Source organism: Carassius gibelio, chromosome A16, assembly GCF_023724105.1.
Source record: "Carassius gibelio isolate Cgi1373 ecotype wild population from Czech Republic chromosome A16, carGib1.2-hapl.c, whole genome shotgun sequence".
Taxonomy (NCBI): domain Eukaryota; kingdom Metazoa; phylum Chordata; class Actinopteri; order Cypriniformes; family Cyprinidae; genus Carassius; species Carassius gibelio.
In genome coordinates this window covers 23,244,365-23,262,284 of record NC_068386.1, presented here as the reverse complement: position 1 = coordinate 23,262,284, position 17,920 = coordinate 23,244,365, and positions in this window count along the sequence as shown.

The following is a 17,920-nucleotide window of genomic DNA, read 5'->3' as shown; positions in this document are numbered from 1 at the left end:
ACTGTACATGTGGCAAGAGGTGCAAATAACAATTGTAGGAGAAGCCATTACTCACCGTGCTTGATGAAATATTCTTACTGCGGTTGTTTGACGAACTTGTGGAAAACTGCAGCGTGAGAGAGGAGAGGAGAGGAGAAAAGAAAACGCTAATGACAAGCTAACGAGTGCTAACGCTTTGCAGGTGTGCTGCAGTCACGGAAGAGTGAACGATCAAAGTTAATCTGATAAGATTGATCGGTAATATCAGAAATATGGTGTGAATTAAGTTATATTTTACAATTTAAAAAACAAACAAACAGACAGTGATAGTAAGAAAGATTATAGAGAAAAAATATAAAATAAAAACAGCTACATGGAGCTATGATTAGCTACAGAAGGCCAACAGGAAGTATGCCCCAATAAAGTGAATTGGTCTACTCTAGAGTAACAAACGAGAAACGGCATAGTCTCTATGCTCCACCCCTACCTTCACAAGAACCATAGCCGAAGCCTAAGAGGACGTTTTGCCTCCAGAGGAACGTTGGGTGATGTCAAGTGATTTTGAAACATGACATCTTCAAGCTACTCCCCTTCACCTTTACCAGTGAATATGTTCCTATTCGTTTTGTTCATATTACATTTTGAGTTGTATATACACATTATTTGAATTAAATTAATTTGACAGACAGCATTCTGTTAACATCATTGGTCAACATCAGACAGCTGGTAAAGGACATTCTCTTCTTTGACCAGCATTTATCACAGTCACCGCCTGTTCTTTATCAGTGGCCTAAAAAGAGAAATACATTTAAAAAAATAAAATATTTAATTAAACTATCCATTTTCTGTCAAATGTCTAATACTTCCCGCTTGATGCTTCAGGAAGAGGGGATATCCTGGTATCCTGATATCCCTCAGAGCGACCTAGCCAGAATCCAGGTAATTTTGCAGTACCGTTCCAGGGGCTTGATGATCCAGGAAGCATGAAGCCGGAAGCAGGGCTATCATACCGTCTGAACAAAATGTTGATGAGGGATGTTACACTGCAAGTTGAGCACCTGGTTTCTGAATCCAGCCAAGGGGGATTTTCACAGATTCCTACCTTAGAAAGGACAGAATCCCGGAAAAACCCTGCAATGAAATCTCACAGAAGGATTATACACACATAACCACCAGCACAAAAATACACACACAGATATTATATATATATATATATATATATATATATATATATATATATATATATATATATATATATATACACACACACACACACACACATACATATATATATATATATATATATATATATATATATATATATATATATATATATATATATATATATATATACACACACACACACACACACACACACACACACACATATATATATATATATATATATATATATATATATATACACACACACACACACACTCTAACAACTGCTGGGTTGAGAACAACCCAATTTGGGTTATTTAGGTAACCCAGCACTGGGTCAAAAAGGGAAGAACCCAATGCTGGGTTATTTTAACCCAATCAATTGGGTTATTATTTTTAACCCAGCGTGCTTGGTTGCTTTTTTAATGGTTTAAAATTACTACAATGAACCAAACCCAGCCCGAGGCTAAAATAAATCCAAATTAAGCAAGGCATCAAACTTGTAAATCTTGTTCATTTTAAAATAACTTTTACACACAAATAATAACCATCAAAAGGCAAATTTTTATTAAAAACAGTCAAAGAGTAACATGCATGTAAGAAGAAATGCAGAAAAGTATGGCATTAAATTTATCAAAGTTGATAAAGCATTATTCTAGCATGACAGTTACAGTTTAACCACAACATTAACACTGATATTATACATTTAACAGACGTGTGTGTGTGTGTGTAAGATTGTGAGCATGTGTATAAGTGACAGTGTACACTTTATTTGTACTAAACAACAAAGAACATTTTGTTTTTATAAATTAAACACTTACAGTTTGTTTCATAGTCCATGAATACAGATCATGAATCACTGTCAACTTTCATGATCTCTTTAGTATTATTGATGTAGCCATGATGAAGCCCCATCAGCACAGCATTTGACATCTTCTACATCATCCAGCGCAGGCACAGCGTCCTCTTTTAAAACCACTGCTGCATCAATTTAGGGGAAAGGACATTCTCTTCTTTGACCAGCATTTATCCCAGTCACCACGTGTTCTTCATCAGTGGCCTAAAAAGAGAAATACATTTGAAAAAAGAAAACATTTAATTAAACTATCCATTTTCAGATAGAGGTGTATTCATTATAATTTCAACACTTGTGTGGTTGCTTAATGTCTCGGTCTATCACAGCGCTCCAGAATGCTATAATGGCAGCTCTAGTGTAAGGGCATGTCATATTGTTTGAATAAATATATTGCTTTCAGATAGCTACTTCTTTACCGAAACATTAAAACGGACATGACAATCACATACCTCACAAATGTTCATGTACGTGGAGGGCTGCTCTTCTAAGGGTTAGTTCACTGTTGCAGGGGGGGCGTGGTTTAGCGAAGTCTGCAGCGGGAGAGAGAATCAGGAGATGAGCGGTAAGTGAGTGGTTTGGGCAAAAATTATCAACACCTGTTTCTTGTTTCAGTAATTGGCGCGGAGAGAGTATAAAATGCCAGGAGAGACAGAAGCAGCTGAGAGAGAGTCGGACTGCTGACGTGAACCGGAAACGGAAACCGGAACGAGTAAACCGGAAGTGTTGTGCGAACGTGTCTGTGTTGATGTCAGAGTAAAAGTCACCATTTGGTGTTTGCGAAGTTTAAGTTATTTTTGAGTCAATGAATACGTCAGCAGTCCAGCTGACCCCTTTGTCCTCTTCCTTTCCTCCCACGAACTTACTACACTGGTGCCGAAACCCGGGAAAGGAAGAAGGAGTGCTGCCGCTATGCAGAGTCCTTCCTCTACGCCATTTGCGGACGTTATTTCATCCCTCGCGGCCCTACATCAAGAGCAACACCAGGCCCTGATGGACTTAAGAACAGATCAGGAGCGGTGATGCCACACCATCCTTCGAGCCCAGCAGGAGGACCGCGAGAGGTTCCGGAGCTGGATCGACCGGGAGGTTTTCACCGAGGCCACGGGACAGTCTCAGGATGAGACATTAAAACATGCATTTCAATAGGTCCGCTCCATCGATGGCCAGCATCTCCAACCTGCCCTCCCGTTTACCTATCCGTATTTTGCCATTTTAAAAGATCGGTTGTATCGAGTGACCCAAGATGCTCGGAAAAAAGTCAATACATCCCAATTGTTAATTCCGAAGAGCCACATGGAAATGCTTTTCCATGCGGCTCATTCTAATCCTATGGCGGGCCATTTGGGACAGGCAGCAACACTGTATCGCCTCATGACCCGTTTCTTTTGGCCGGGCATTCATGACAACGTGCGCAGGTGGTGCGCGTCTTGTCCGGAATGTCAATTGGTGAACCCACCGGCCGCCCCAAAAGCGCCTTTGCGCCCTCTTCCCTTAATGCAGGTCCCCTTTGAGAGAATTGGTTTGGACCTCATCGGGCCATTAGAGTGATCGGCACAAGGACATTGCTTTGCATTAGTCATAGTTGATAGCAGTGGCCCTCCGCAACATTTCCGCAAAAAGTGATGCGGATGCCCTGTTTCGTCTTATCTCCCGGGTGGGGGTTCCGAAAGAAATCCTCACCATTCAGGGCACGGCATTTAAGTCACGTACGCTACGCAAAATGTACGGATTATTGGGCATTAAATCGATTCGAACTATCGTCTATCACCCACAAACCGACGGCCTGGTCGAACGGTTTAATCACACACTTAAATCCATGATCCGTAAGTTTGTTCATGAAGACGACAAAAATTGGGATATGTGGCTAGAGCCCTTGTTATTCGCTGTGCGAGAGGTCCCACAAGCCTCCACCGGTTTTTCCCCCTTTGAGCTTCTCTATGGATGCCAGCCCCGAGGGGTGCTGGATGTACTGAGAGAAACTTGGGAGGAGGGACCATCTCAGGGCAAAAACGAAATTTAGTATGTGCTGGACTTGAGAACAAAACTCCACACGTTGGGGCGGCTATCAATGGAGAATTTGTTACAAGCCCAGGACCGCCAGAGCCAGCTGTATAACAGGGGAACTAGATTACGCAAATTTGCACCGGGAGAGAAAGTACTTGTATTACTCCCAACGTCGAGCTCTAAGTTAATGGCTAAATGGCAGGGACCGTTTAAGGTAATACGGTCCGATAGGAACGGGTCCCGTCAGATCTATCACCTCATCCTCCTAAAAAAATGTAATGAGGCAGAATCAGTGATGTTGGCAAAGGTGATTGGGGGGGAGGATGATCTCGGACCAGAGGCGAATATCAAACCACAATCCCTCGACCTGGCTCCAGGGGGAGATCACCTCTGGCCGTCCCAACTCACTGATTTAACAAAATTACACCATATCGAGACCGAGCCGGGCGTGGTAGTTTGCAGCAGGCCGTATCACTTACCTGAGCCCAAGAAAAAAGTAGTTCAGGCTGAATTAGGCACTATGCTTGACATGGGGGTAATAGAAGAATCCAACAGTAACTGGGCAAGCCCGATAGTTTTAGTTGCGAAAACGGACGGCTCAGTCCGGTTCTGTGTGGATTACCGCGAGGTAAATGCTGTGTCGAAATTTGACGCGTATCCAATGCCGCGGGTTGATAAGTTGCTTGATCGGCTAGGCACGGCTCATTTTTATTCGGCATTGAACTTAAAGGGTTATTGGCAGATCCCCTTGTCTCCATTATCCAAAGAAAAGACAGCTCTCACAACGCTGTTTGGATTACACCAGTTTGTTACCTACCTGGATGATATTATATTTAGTAATGATTGGCAGCGGCATATGCAGCATCTGAGGGCTGTCCTGAGGTCGCTGAGGGGAGAGGGGCTCACGGCCAACCCAAAGAAGTGTGCGATTGGGCGTATGGAAGTAAGGTATCTGGGCTTCCACTTGGGGCATGGACAGGTGCGTCCCCAAATTGATAAGACAGCCGCTATTGCGACCTGACCACGTTCCAAGACCAAAAAGGAGGTAAGGCAGTTCTTGGGACTGGCGGGATATTATAGACGGTTTATTCCTAATTATTCGGACCTCACCAGCCCTTTGACTGACCTTACTAAAAAGGAGGTGCCAGATACGGTCCAGTGGACGGAGCTGTGTCAGCAGGCCTTTACCCAGGTCAAGGCTGCTCTGTGTGGCGGGCCGTTGTTACACTCTCCTGATTTTTCTCTCCCTTTACGGTTGCAGACAGACATGTCGGACAGGGGGCTGGGGGCAGTCCTGTCCCAGGAGATAGAGGGGGAGGAACGGCTGTTGCTGTACATTAGCCGGAAGCTCTCGAAGAGAGAGGCTAAGTACAGCACCATAGAGAAAGAGTGCCTTGCCATCAGATGGGCCATCCTCACCCTCCGCTATTAACTCCAGGGACGGGAGTTCACCCTCTGTTCGGACCACGCTCCGCTGCAGTGGCTCCACCGCATGAAGGATACCTTTAGCCTTTTAAATTCAAGGTGATCCACAGGCCGGGTGTTCAGATGGCGGTGGCCGACTTCCTCTCCAGAAATGGGGGGGGGCTGCAGGCTGGATGGCTCCCTGGCCTGAGATAGGCGGTGGGGGTATGTGGCGGGGGGGGCGTGGTTTAGTTAAGTCTGCAGTGGGAGAGAGAATCAGGAGAAGAGCGGTAAGTGAGTGGTTTGGGCAAAAACTATCAACACCTGTTTCTTGTTTCAGTAATTGGCGTGGAGAGAGTATAAAATGCCAGGAGAGACAGAAGCAGCTGAGAGACAGTTGGACTGCTGACGTGAACCGGAAACGGAAACCGGAACGAGTAAACCGGAAATACAAATTTATTTATTTAAAAATAAATACGAATCCATTTGCAAAACAAAAAACCATACAAGGTTATTGTACTTTTATATAGGCTAATAAAAGCATGGTAAATTTTTGTAAGGGAAAAACATGACTCGTGTACAGTATTAGGATTTTTCTATAAATATATTGTAGTATTGTAGAGTATGGTATTGTAAAGTACAGTTTTGTTCAATCTTGAGTATTAAGATGGATAACGGGGCAAAATAATGAGACTGAAGAGAAAAATGGAAGTGAAGGTGCCGTTCAGGAGAGAACTTTTAATTATTTGACATGTCCCCATATTAAAGATTTAAACCTTTTTTATGTCAGGTCCATACAAAAAATAGTATTGTCCATGAATTTGTTTGTATGAGTTTGAATTTTCCATTCTGATTTTTTTTTCCCAGTCTGCCCCTCCTGTAAATTAATGGCAAAGACATGCAGTTTCATTTACTACACATAGGCCTACTGAAGCTCGCAGTGTTTTCAACCTCTGCCGTCTCAATATATGAGTACACGAGCACATACACATAATTTCTAGAACTGCTCTGTCACTTCATGCATTTTACTTATTTTGAGAAAACTATCATCATATCATATATAAAGAGAGCAGTTTAAAAAAAAACACCAATGTTTCAGGAGTTTATTAAACAGCATATGACACATGCTTATTAGATAACTGTATTTGAGTTGATATTAGGGGTGTAACGTGTATTCGTATTGAACCGTTCGGTACGACGCTTTCGGTTCGGTACGCGGTACGCATTATGTATACCGAACGGTTCGTTGGAGTAATTAATTATATTTTGAAAAAAAAAAAAAAAGAGAGAGATAGAAATATAATGATATGCGTTCAACAAGGTAGCCCAATAACCCAAACAACGTAACAGGCAACGCCCCTGACACTCCCGAAGAAGAAAAAAACACCATCTTATATGTTTATGTTAGGCTACTCAGCAGGCGCTCGCTCACTCAGTACGCGCTGAAGGCTCGTTGCAAAATAGCCAATGCGTTTAACAGACTAGAAATGAGAAGATCCCCCAATAACCAACAGGTCTGGTGTTTGGATGCACTTTGGATTCCCTTTAAGCTATAATGGTGATGGCAAGAGAGTGGTGGATAAAAAAACAACGGTATGTCACATCTGCAACATGACAGGGTACACCAGCGGGAATACAAAAAAAAAAAAAAAAAAAAAAAAAAAACACCAGCGGGAATATCTGGGATATATGCGTCAGTACTATCTGGGAAAAGACGAAAAAAAGGAGAAACATGCACGCAGCAAACTATCCCTGCAGCATTTAGACACTATAGCTTACAGGGAATCCAACCCAAACACCAGACCTGTTGGTTATTTTAGGATCTTATATTTCTGGTCTGTTAAATGCATTAGACATTTTGCAACGAGCCTTCAGCGCGTGCTGAGTGAGCGAGCGCCTTAGGGGCCGTTCACATATCGCTCCTAAAAACGCGTGGAAAACGCTAAGCACGTCTTTCTCCTCCTTTCCAAAGTGCTCGGGCAGAAGCGCTCATGAGGCGTCTGTCTTTGCTAAGCAACAATGACGTGCTCTCTCTATGAGACGCGGAAATTTCAGCGAAGGATAAATGGATTTGCAGCTCTAAAAATCGCTTGCAGTAGCTCTGCTACTAAATTTATTTCAAAATTGCAATCCATATACAACTATGATCAGCTGTTCCTTCATCTTGGCTGAGCTCTCAACCTTGTTACGGGAAAGGATGAAGCTGATTGGTTGGTTCTTGTCACATGACCCGCGGTGCGCTTGCGGCATTCTGAAAAGTTGAGATGTTTTTACATTTTGCTGTATCTAAAACGTATCGAACCGAACCGAACCGAACCGTGACATCAGTGTATCGTATCGAACCGAACCGTGAATTTTGTGAACCGTTACACCCCTAGTTGATATATATGCTTTTATTTATTATAATGTTCACAAATTTAGAAAAGTAATCAAAAAGTACTCAAAAGTAATTAGTTACATTACTTGAAAAAGTTACACTACTATTACATTTTAAACAGGGTAACTTGTAATCTGTAACCTATTACATTTCCAAAGTAACCTTCCCAACACTGATCTTACATTACAATTACATTTTGAATCTTTACTTACCATAATGTCTTTTATTTGTTTCTCGCTTATTTCACGCTGAGAAAATGGTGGCTTCTCGCACCGGAGACATACGATCTTAACGTGACGTACGTGCTCTCCTTCATGTCCGCGTTCCCAACCCAGCACCGCAGGCTTATAACCGAGACCAATTTTCAACCCAAACTTGGGTTAAAACAACCCAAGGTCTCACCCAGCGGTCTCAACCCAGCATTTGGGTTGAAAAAGCAACAAAGCGTTTTTTAGAGTGTATACAGAATGGTTCATCCCACATCCCTCCCAGGCTGTGGAGCCTTGATATTTGGCCCCCCAATGGGAGTCTTTACTGCTCTCCACGATGGTAACTGACATAATTCTGGAGGCTGGAGCCCATGCATTTATGCCCTTAAGTTATCTGTGTTTTCTGACTGGTGTGCAGTCTGGAATGATGACCTATCCTCATGTGGTTTGTCATTCATTCTGCATGAGCTGCTGGATAAGGGATGCACCCCATTCACACTCAAAGTGTATGTGGCAGCCATCGCAGTCCAGTCAGTCAGCAAAAACAACTTTTTTGTTAAATTTCTAGGGGGAACTTTGATATTGAATTCCCCATAGACTTATCCAAAGTCCCCAGTCTGGGCCATTTGAGCTGCTCCAGTCAGCTGACTTATGGCCCCTGCCGCTTAAAACCACCCAGAAGTCTGTAGTAAAATGAGAGTAAATATGGTCCTGGCCTTGAAAAGTGTTGACAACTCAGATATCTGAATGGATTAAAGACTGATGCAGAGATGGCATATTTTTTTCCTGCTGAACAAGTAAGACTAAAAGTTTAAAACTGCGGAGTAGAGGCACAGTTACTCTTAGCTCTCCCTGCTTAAAATGCTAAAACAGCAAATCAAGATCTCCAAGCGCAGAACCTGCTTCATGGTTTTCAAAGTTTTTCTTTATAACTTTGATCATGCCTGGGAAAAGGGGAAACCCACAAGATTCGGTGAATCTACAGGATGAAAACACTGACACTACTTCGTGCGGCGGACTGTCTATGGCTTCTCTTGAAGGAACTATGCAAAAGTTTTTTGCCGAAGCCGACAAAAATGCCAGAGATCGCTTGATTCTATCAAAAGGACACTTGATCTACATTCCAAAGTCTTGGATTCGCAGCACAAGATTACAAGCTCTCTACAAACACGAATTAAGTGAGTAGAGGAAACTACTACTGAACATAATGACACTATGGAGAAACTTCAACAGAAACTTGCTTCGATGGAAGATCCAAAGTAGGAGGAACAATCTCCGAATTATAAACCTGAAAGAAGGAGTGGAAGTAGATCAGGCCTTGGCTTATTTGGTGCATAACCTTCTCAAATGGTTCCCTGAATTGGACAGCAGCCCTCCGGAGCTCATACGAGCACATCGTGTTGGTCCTCAGCGCAAGGCCTCTGCTCCTCTGCGGACCATGATCATGAACTGTCTTCGCTTCACCAACAGGGATCGGATTGTAGGATTCGTAAGGAAGTCACCAGTGACAGTAGATGGCCAAGCAATTCGCTTCACTGCAGACTATAGCGATGCCACCACCCGACGCAGACGTCCATGCTTCCCTTTAATGAACAGGGCTCGCACCTTGGGATTTCAAGCTTTCCTGTTATATCCAGCCACCATCAAGTTGATAAGAGGATTCGTCCAAAATCGGTTTACTGAGCCAAGTGAGGGCATCAAAGTTTATTGACTCCTTTGATCCCCTCAATTTGGAAGATGTGCCTTCAACTTTGCCATGACTGTTTTCATGCTAGTTTTGTTTATTTCTGTAAACATGGTATTACGCACTGTTTAGTGCTTGACGTCATTCTATTCCAGAATCAGAGATGTCTACAGTTGCGACCTTCTGTTTGATTTTCTGTTTAATTATCTGCCCTTTTACACCTTGGAGACTTGCAAATTTTTAGTAGGTATTAGCATGCTGTTTGTTGTTCTATCACACTGAGATTTAACTCATAAAATCCGTTGTGGATCTCTTTTTTTCTAGCAAAATAAAATAAAGTATTATGATTGATTAAACTTAGTAGTGTTATTTTAGGGGAGCGAGCAAAGGACAGTTATTTGATTAGTTAACATGTTTTGCTTTGTTTCAATGCAAGTTTTTGTGTGCGTGTGTGGCACGTCCTGATTTTGCCAAGTCCGATGTGTTCCTAGGTCAACATATTTTGTTGACCCTGGAACAACATTTTACTCCAAAAATATATTCTTAACCATATCCCTACACCTAAACCTAACCTTAACCATGAGTAATCCCTAAAATCAGAGGAAATGATAGATGAATGACACTGATGTACAAGCACCAAACACTGATTTTAAGCATAAACTTCACAAAATCTATAAACTGGTTCTTCAAATCTGATTGGTTAATCACAATGTTGTTCCAGGGTCAACAACGATGTTGTCCCAGGAACATGTCTCACTTGGTAAAATCAGGTTAGGCGCGTGTGTGTGGGGGGGGAAGGGGTTTGCTCTCATATTCACCTTTCCCTAATCACAACCATTATTTTAATTCAGACTTGTCCAGTTGGTTCTATCTTGATATTCACTTTTTAATATGTAAACAATGGGTAAAGGTCTTCATGTAATTAATCTAAACATTTACAGTTTAGTTCCTAAAATTGATCAACTAAGTTCATGGCTTGTTTATAATAATTCCAATATTGTCACGATCGGGATATAGGAAAACACCGAGAGATCCACGTGCAGGTATGTCTTTTATTAGGGGTAATCCAAATCGTAAACAGTCCAGGCAGGGGTCAAAACCAGAGTAGCAATCCAACAACATAAACAGACAAAAACACAAGGCAAGAGCAAGGCTACGAAAACGTTGTGATAACTATACAAGGACTCCATGACTAAGACTAAGACAGAGAGGGTATAAATACACAGGGCAATGACAAAGGCTAATGGGGAATGGGCTGAGTGCAATGATAAATGATTAGTGACAGCTGAGTGCAATGAGAAGACCAAGCTCATAGGGAATGTGTTTCAGGAAGTGACAGACACCGTGGGGAAGGAGGACATCTAGTGGTTACCCAGGGAACACAAACCAGACACTATGACAAATATAATAACATTATCTGAAACCTGGCTAAATGAAAATACAGATGACTCCAATGTTAAACTGGACAACTACATCATATATAGGTTAGATAGAGGATCCAGGGGACTTACATTTCATCAAATTTGAAATCACAATGAATTACTCCTAAAGTGAAACCTGAGCTTTTTGAAGGTATCTTTGTTAAGGTTATTCTTAATGCAAATAAACAATTAATAATTGGCAATATATATCGGCCACCAACATCTGCCAAGTTAGAGTATGTTGGAAACATCTTAGACACTGTATCATCGCTTGATGACTCATCATAAATTTGTGACGATGGGTGAAAGGACAGTCTGGAAGCAAATGCAAGTTCACGGATTTAATGAGAAGATATAAAATGATTACATAAACAAACAATGACGATGAGACAGCGACACTCCGAGGAGATGGTGAAGAGGTGAGGAATCCAGCTGATGGTGGAGAGAAGGTCAGTAATCCGGATGATGACAGCGTGAGGCAGCAGGAGAGGATGGCACAGGAACTGCGGGGAATAGAGCCGAAGGTAAGTGTCCGTGGCTGAGTGAACGTGCAGAGAGTGGATGAGGTTCTAGGGAAAACACAGACATCCAAATGCAAACAACACTGAGAGCCAGACGAACAGGGTAACCACATCAAACATTAGACACCGATCTTACAAACACAAGACGTGAGACAAGCCATTATGTAGTGGATGAGTAATGAGTAGCAGCTGTTGCTGATACAATTAATGGAGACACCCACAACTAATCAGTGCAGATGTGGGACACACAGAATTCACCACAAAGTGTAAACACCCAGTTTAATTTTGGACACATGAAAGGCGGGGTGTATCCTGTTGTACGCAAGAGGTAGTTTGAGGCGGACTGTCACCGGATTTTGGTGATCGTGAACGGGCCAATAAATTTGGGAGCTAATTTATTGGAAACAGATCACAAAGGAATGTTACTGGTAGAAAGCCACACTTTTTGACCCGCGACGTAGACGGGAGGCTTTGACCGGTGGCGATCGGCCTTGGCCTTAGTGCGCTCCCTCACCCGGAGCAGAGTCTCGCAGGCTCTGTTACAGGTGCGGTGACACCTCTGGACAAACGCGTGAGCGGAGGGGACCGCGACCTCAGATTCCAGACTGGGAAACGCTGGTGGCTGGTACCCTACACTACACTGAAACAGAGAGAGGCCCGTAGCTGACACCGGCAAGGAATTGTGGGCGTACTCCACCATAGAGAGTTGTTGACTCCAGGAAGAAGGGTTCTTGGAGACCAAACATCGCAACGTCCTCTCTAAATCTTGGTTGGCTCGCTCAGATTGTCCGTTGCTTTGGGGATGATAACCCGACGACAAGCTAACGGACACCCCTAACAATTTGCAAAACTCTTTCCAAAATTTGGATATAAACTGAGATCCCCTGTCCGAAACCACATCTACTGGGAGGCCATAAAGCCGAAAGACGCGATCTAAAACAGTGACCGCTGTCTGTGATTTGGGCAAGGGAATGAAATGTTCCGCCTTCGAGAACCGGTCCACTACGGTCAAAATGACAGTCATGCCATTAGAGGGCAGGAGGGCGGTAACAAAATCTAGGGCGATATGGGACCAGGGTCTCGAAGGGACAGACAGCGGTTGAAGAAGCCCGTGAGGAGGTCGGTTAGATGACTTACCACTGGCACAAACTGAGCAAGCCAAAACAAAATCGCAGACATCGCGAGCCATACGTGGCCACCAGAATCGTTGTCTAACCAACCCATTAGTTCTACTTATCCCTGGGTGACAAGCCATGTTAGAACAATGACCCCACTGAACAACTTCGGACCTTAACTCCTACGGCACAAATAAGCGGTTTGGTGGGCAACCGGACGGAGGCGTTACCCCTTCTAAGGCCGTCTTGACCTTCGACTCGACCTCCCATACGAGGGCTGAGACCACTAATTTCTCAGGCAAAATAAACTCGGGAGTAACGGGATGGGCGGAGGAATCAAAAAGACGTGACAACGAATCGGGTTTGACGTTTTTGGAACCCGGGCGGTACGATAGGGTAAATTCAAAACGACCGAAAAAGTGCCCACCGAGCCTGCCTGGAATAGAGTCTTTTGGCAGTTCTGATGTATTCTAAATTCTTGTGATCGGTCCAAACAATAAAGGGAACCCCTGAACCCTCCAACCAGTGGCGCCATTCCTCTAACGCTAATTTGACCACCAACAACTCTCTATTGCCAATGTCATAATTACGTTCGGCAGGAGATAGTCGATGCGAAAAAAACGCGCAAGGGTGTACCTTATCGTCCGAAGCAGCACGTTGGGACAACACTGCTCCTACCCCCACCTCTGACGCGTCGACCTCCACCACGAACTGCCATGTGGGATCAGGGGCCACAAGGATGGGAGCCGAAACGAAGCGGTTCTTGAGGTTAGTGAACGCAGCCTCAGCTGCGTCCGACCACCTGAATGGAGTACTGGGGGAGGTCAAGACTGTCAGAGGTGAGGCTAGTTGGCTGAAATTACGAATGAAACGTCGATAGAAATTGGCAAACCCCAGAAACCGCTGTATGCTCCCTGCAACCTCTCGAAAGCTGAAGACATGAGTGGTAAAGGATAAGTATTCTTAATAGTAATGTTGTTCAGCTCTCGGTAATCAATGCAAGGTCGTAGAGAACCATCCTTCTTACCCACAAAAAAGAACCCCGCCCCCGTTGGAGAAGAGGAAGGATGGATGAACCCAGAGGCTAAGGAATCAGAAATGTATTTCTCCATGGCTTCCCTCTCAGGAATAAAAAGAGAGTATAACTTGCCCTTAGGCGGAGACTTACCTGACACTAAGTCTATGGCACAGTCGCAGGGACGATGCGGAGGGAGAGAAGCAGCATGGGACTTACTGAACACTTCCTTCAGGTCCAGATACTCAACGGGCAAGTTTGGCAATACCATGTTCTCCTTCTGAAAGACAGAAACAGGGACAACAGAACAAGCAGAGACCAGACAAGACTCATGACATATTTCACTCCACAATGTGACAGTGTTAGAACCCCATTCCACTCGTGGATTATGTTTGGACAACCAGGGGTGACCTAAAACAATGGGAGCGACAGGGGAGTCCATGAGAAAAAAGGGTATGGTTTCTTGATGGTTTCCAAACGTGATCAGTGTGATGGGTTCAGTATGGTGTGTGACGTGAGGCAGTTCCTGGCCGTTGAGTGCGGTGACGGATGGGGAGAGACACAGGAAGGACCGGAATGTTCAAGTGATGTGCCAGTGAAGAATCCATGAAATTACCTTCAGCTCCAGAGTCCAGAAGGGCGTGACACTCGTGATGTTGATTCTTCCACCTCAGTTTCACCGGAAGGAGGGTCGATGATGTAGGTGAGGACTTTTCAGCGGAGATCCCACCCGATAGTAGCCTCAAATTTACTACCGGGCTGGCTCCTTTGACCGTGCATGAGTTGATGTTATGATTATGGCGTGGATAGGGCGTGGAACGAGGCACAACACGGGTGTTGATTCTCCCACACCGCCGTCCCCCATAAGGCAGCCTTGCCAGATAGTAGTGTGAACGCTACTTTAGACTCCTCAGTAGCGAAAGTGCGGGGCTGTAGGGCAAAATGCATCGAACACTGGGTTAGAAAGGTTCTACAAAACGCTGGCTCACCCGCATAGTTCTCCGGCTCCGGAAGTCGCGGCTCTGGCCGGAAGTGGTCCAAGGGAATCTCCCGGGGGACGGACGGCGCAGGCGGTGCGATGGGTGCAGTTGGAGATTTGAGCTGATGGATGCGCTGGGTGAGCTCTGACACTTGTGCCACCAGCGCTCGGATAGCGCGTCTGGTGTTAGAGATGCTCTTCTGCTGCTGATCCATGCATTGACCACTGTGATGCATAAAATCCGTGAGGGTGTTGGTGCTCGCTACTTCCATGGTGGTGAGATCGTTATGTGACAAAATTATGCTATTGGGGACTTCAATTTGGACTGATCCTTGTACTCTCATGGAACAATGCTTCAAATTTTACACAATTTATTACAGAGCCTACAAGAATCAGTCTAAGTTGCAAATCTCTTCTTGACTGGATACTATTAACACACCTCAACAGAATAATAAAATCTGGTGTTCTTTCGGATTGCTTTAGCGACCATTCTATCATATATCTATATATACATCTTTCTCCTAAATATATTAGGATCCTAGACATGAAATTATTTAACAGTGATTTATTTATAAATGATGTGAGAAGGATAAATTGGACTAGACTTAGTCTAATTCCTAATGCGGAAGCTGCCTGGAATTTCTTTTATACAGAATTTGTGCAAGTAATTGATAAGCTAACCCCTTGGACAATTATTAAGGTCAAAGGTCATCATCTACCTTGGGTAAATGGGGATCTTATCAGGCTGTTTAAGCAGAGGGATAGGGCTTGTGTAACGGAGGCCAGCGAGTAGTGCCGTGCAGGTAAACCTCACTCCCCGATCTCAAGACACGCACTAGCGACAGACGCTAGTGGCTGTAGCCATTTAGCCTCCTTGTTAGTGCGTCCGCCTCCCATGCCGGAAGACCCGGGTTCGAGCCCCGCTCGGAGCGAGTGCGAGGAGCGTCAGAGAGGACCCAGGTGAGAGGGGTTACACTTGGAATAAACACAAACTTACAAAACGTCCTAGTGATTGGGAGGAATACAAACGGCTAAGAAACACGCGTACCACCCAAACAAGAAATGCTAAGGCCAATTACTACAGAAAGAGATTGTCAAATGACAGTAATCCTAAACAATTTTGGAAAAAAAATGTATACCTTACTTGGTAAGTCCAACAGTACCACAAGTAACATGACAATTAATAATGAAGGGTATTTTTTAAAATGAGGGTAAGTTTATCAAACTCTCTTCACATGTCCTATCCTATCCATTGGCTGAGCTCTTTAATCTGTCATTTTTAACTTGCGACGTGCCTCTGGCATGGAAATGTACCAAAGTAATTCTTTGTATAAAAGAGGGGACACTCAAACCATGAACAATTACAGACCTATCTCAATAATTAATAGTATTGTGAAAATTTTTGAGAAAATTATCTTCGATCAATTATCTAACTATCTCTGTCATAACAATTTACTCTCTCAATGCCAGTCAGGCTTCAGGAAGCACTTCTCAACTACCACTGCTCTTTTTAAATTTACAAATTATATTTTTTCTAGTTTAGATAACAATATGTGCACTGGTGCCATCTTTTCAGATCCAGTGATGGGAGTAACGCATTACAAAAGTAATGCATCACAGTAACATATTACTTTTTGCTGTAACGCAGTAGTGTAAGGCATTACAAATCAATTTTCAGTAATATTTTACTCGGTACATGTTCAGTAATGTTTGCGTTACAATTTTTGATTTTGAATTTTGATTTTAATTTTTCAAAGAAAAGAAGAAAAAAAACCTAAAGACCGCAAGACATTAACGAATCGAAATATGAAGCAAATAAGTCATATTTCCTGTTCGTGGTCAGTCAATAGCTGCTTGTGGTGTTTGTTTTGCATGTAAATAATTTTTGCTTTTATTTCTTTCCCAGTATTCTATAGTTTATAGTTTCAGTTCAAAGCGACTCGCGCTCGCCCCGTTAGAAGCTCTGACAGAAAGGCTGCGTGTGAGGCTGACAGAGACTGAGAGACGTGTTTGAGATGTGCTCTTTTCCTTAATGCATAACTTACATTGCACAGGTATATTCTCCATCTGTAAATGTTAAAAAAACAATGGAAATATTTCCAGTTTGCTGTCAGAAGTGCATGAGCTTTTGCTTCAGCGATTCTCCGCTAGTCAAGCGCAGCCGCGCATGCGCGCCAAACAGATGAGCTCAATGAAACAGGAGCGCAATAATTCTAATGTATACATTTTGCTGAAACATTTATAGTTGGACATTACATGTAACATGTAGAATTTTAAACCTATAAGTGTAATTGTATGATAGCACTAACCGTAAATTGTAATGGGGTAATCAAAATAGCCTTTTTACTCAGTCTGTGCTTTTTAACTTTTCTTCATTTTTAACTTTAACTTATGCTTTAATATATATATATATATATATATATATAAACCCTCCCGCCACGCTGATGGTACTCAAAACTTTACAAGGTTGGTTATGCTGAAAGTAACTCAAAAGTAATACAGGGGTAATGTAACGTATTACAATTCTGAGACCGTAATATTGTAATGTAGGGAATTACTTTTAAATGACAGTAACAAGTAATATATAATGTATTACAGTTTGGAAGTAACTTGCACAACACTGTTCAGATCTTACAAAAGAATGTGATTTAGTTGATCACTAGCTGCTCCTGGATAAATTATATTCTATTGGCCTTTCCCATTCATACATTTTTTGGTTTAACTCATATTTCCATCACCGCCGCCAGTGTGTGTCATTCAGAGGTGGTCAGTCGAATTTTACAAGTGTAGATAAAGGCATACCCTAGGGTTCTTCGTTTGGGCCTTTGTTATTTTCCATTTTTATTAATGACTTGCTGCTCTGCTGTTCAGGATGTGACATTTATCTTTATGCAGATGATACAATTATATATGGCTCAAAACCAAATATTCCCGACATAAATTATTATTTACAACATGACTTTGATTCTATACAGCAGTGGCTGTCATTTAATAAACTCCTTCTGAATAAATCCAAATCTTACTGTATGCTTTTCCAGAAGAAAGATAGAAATAATCTTAACCTGCATTTTCTGGATTCTACTCCTCTAGAGCCAACCCAAAAGTTTAAATATCTTGGTGTTTGGCTAAAAACTGATCTTTCATTCAAAGCTCATGTACACACGCTTAACAACCAACTTTGCTTTAATTTTA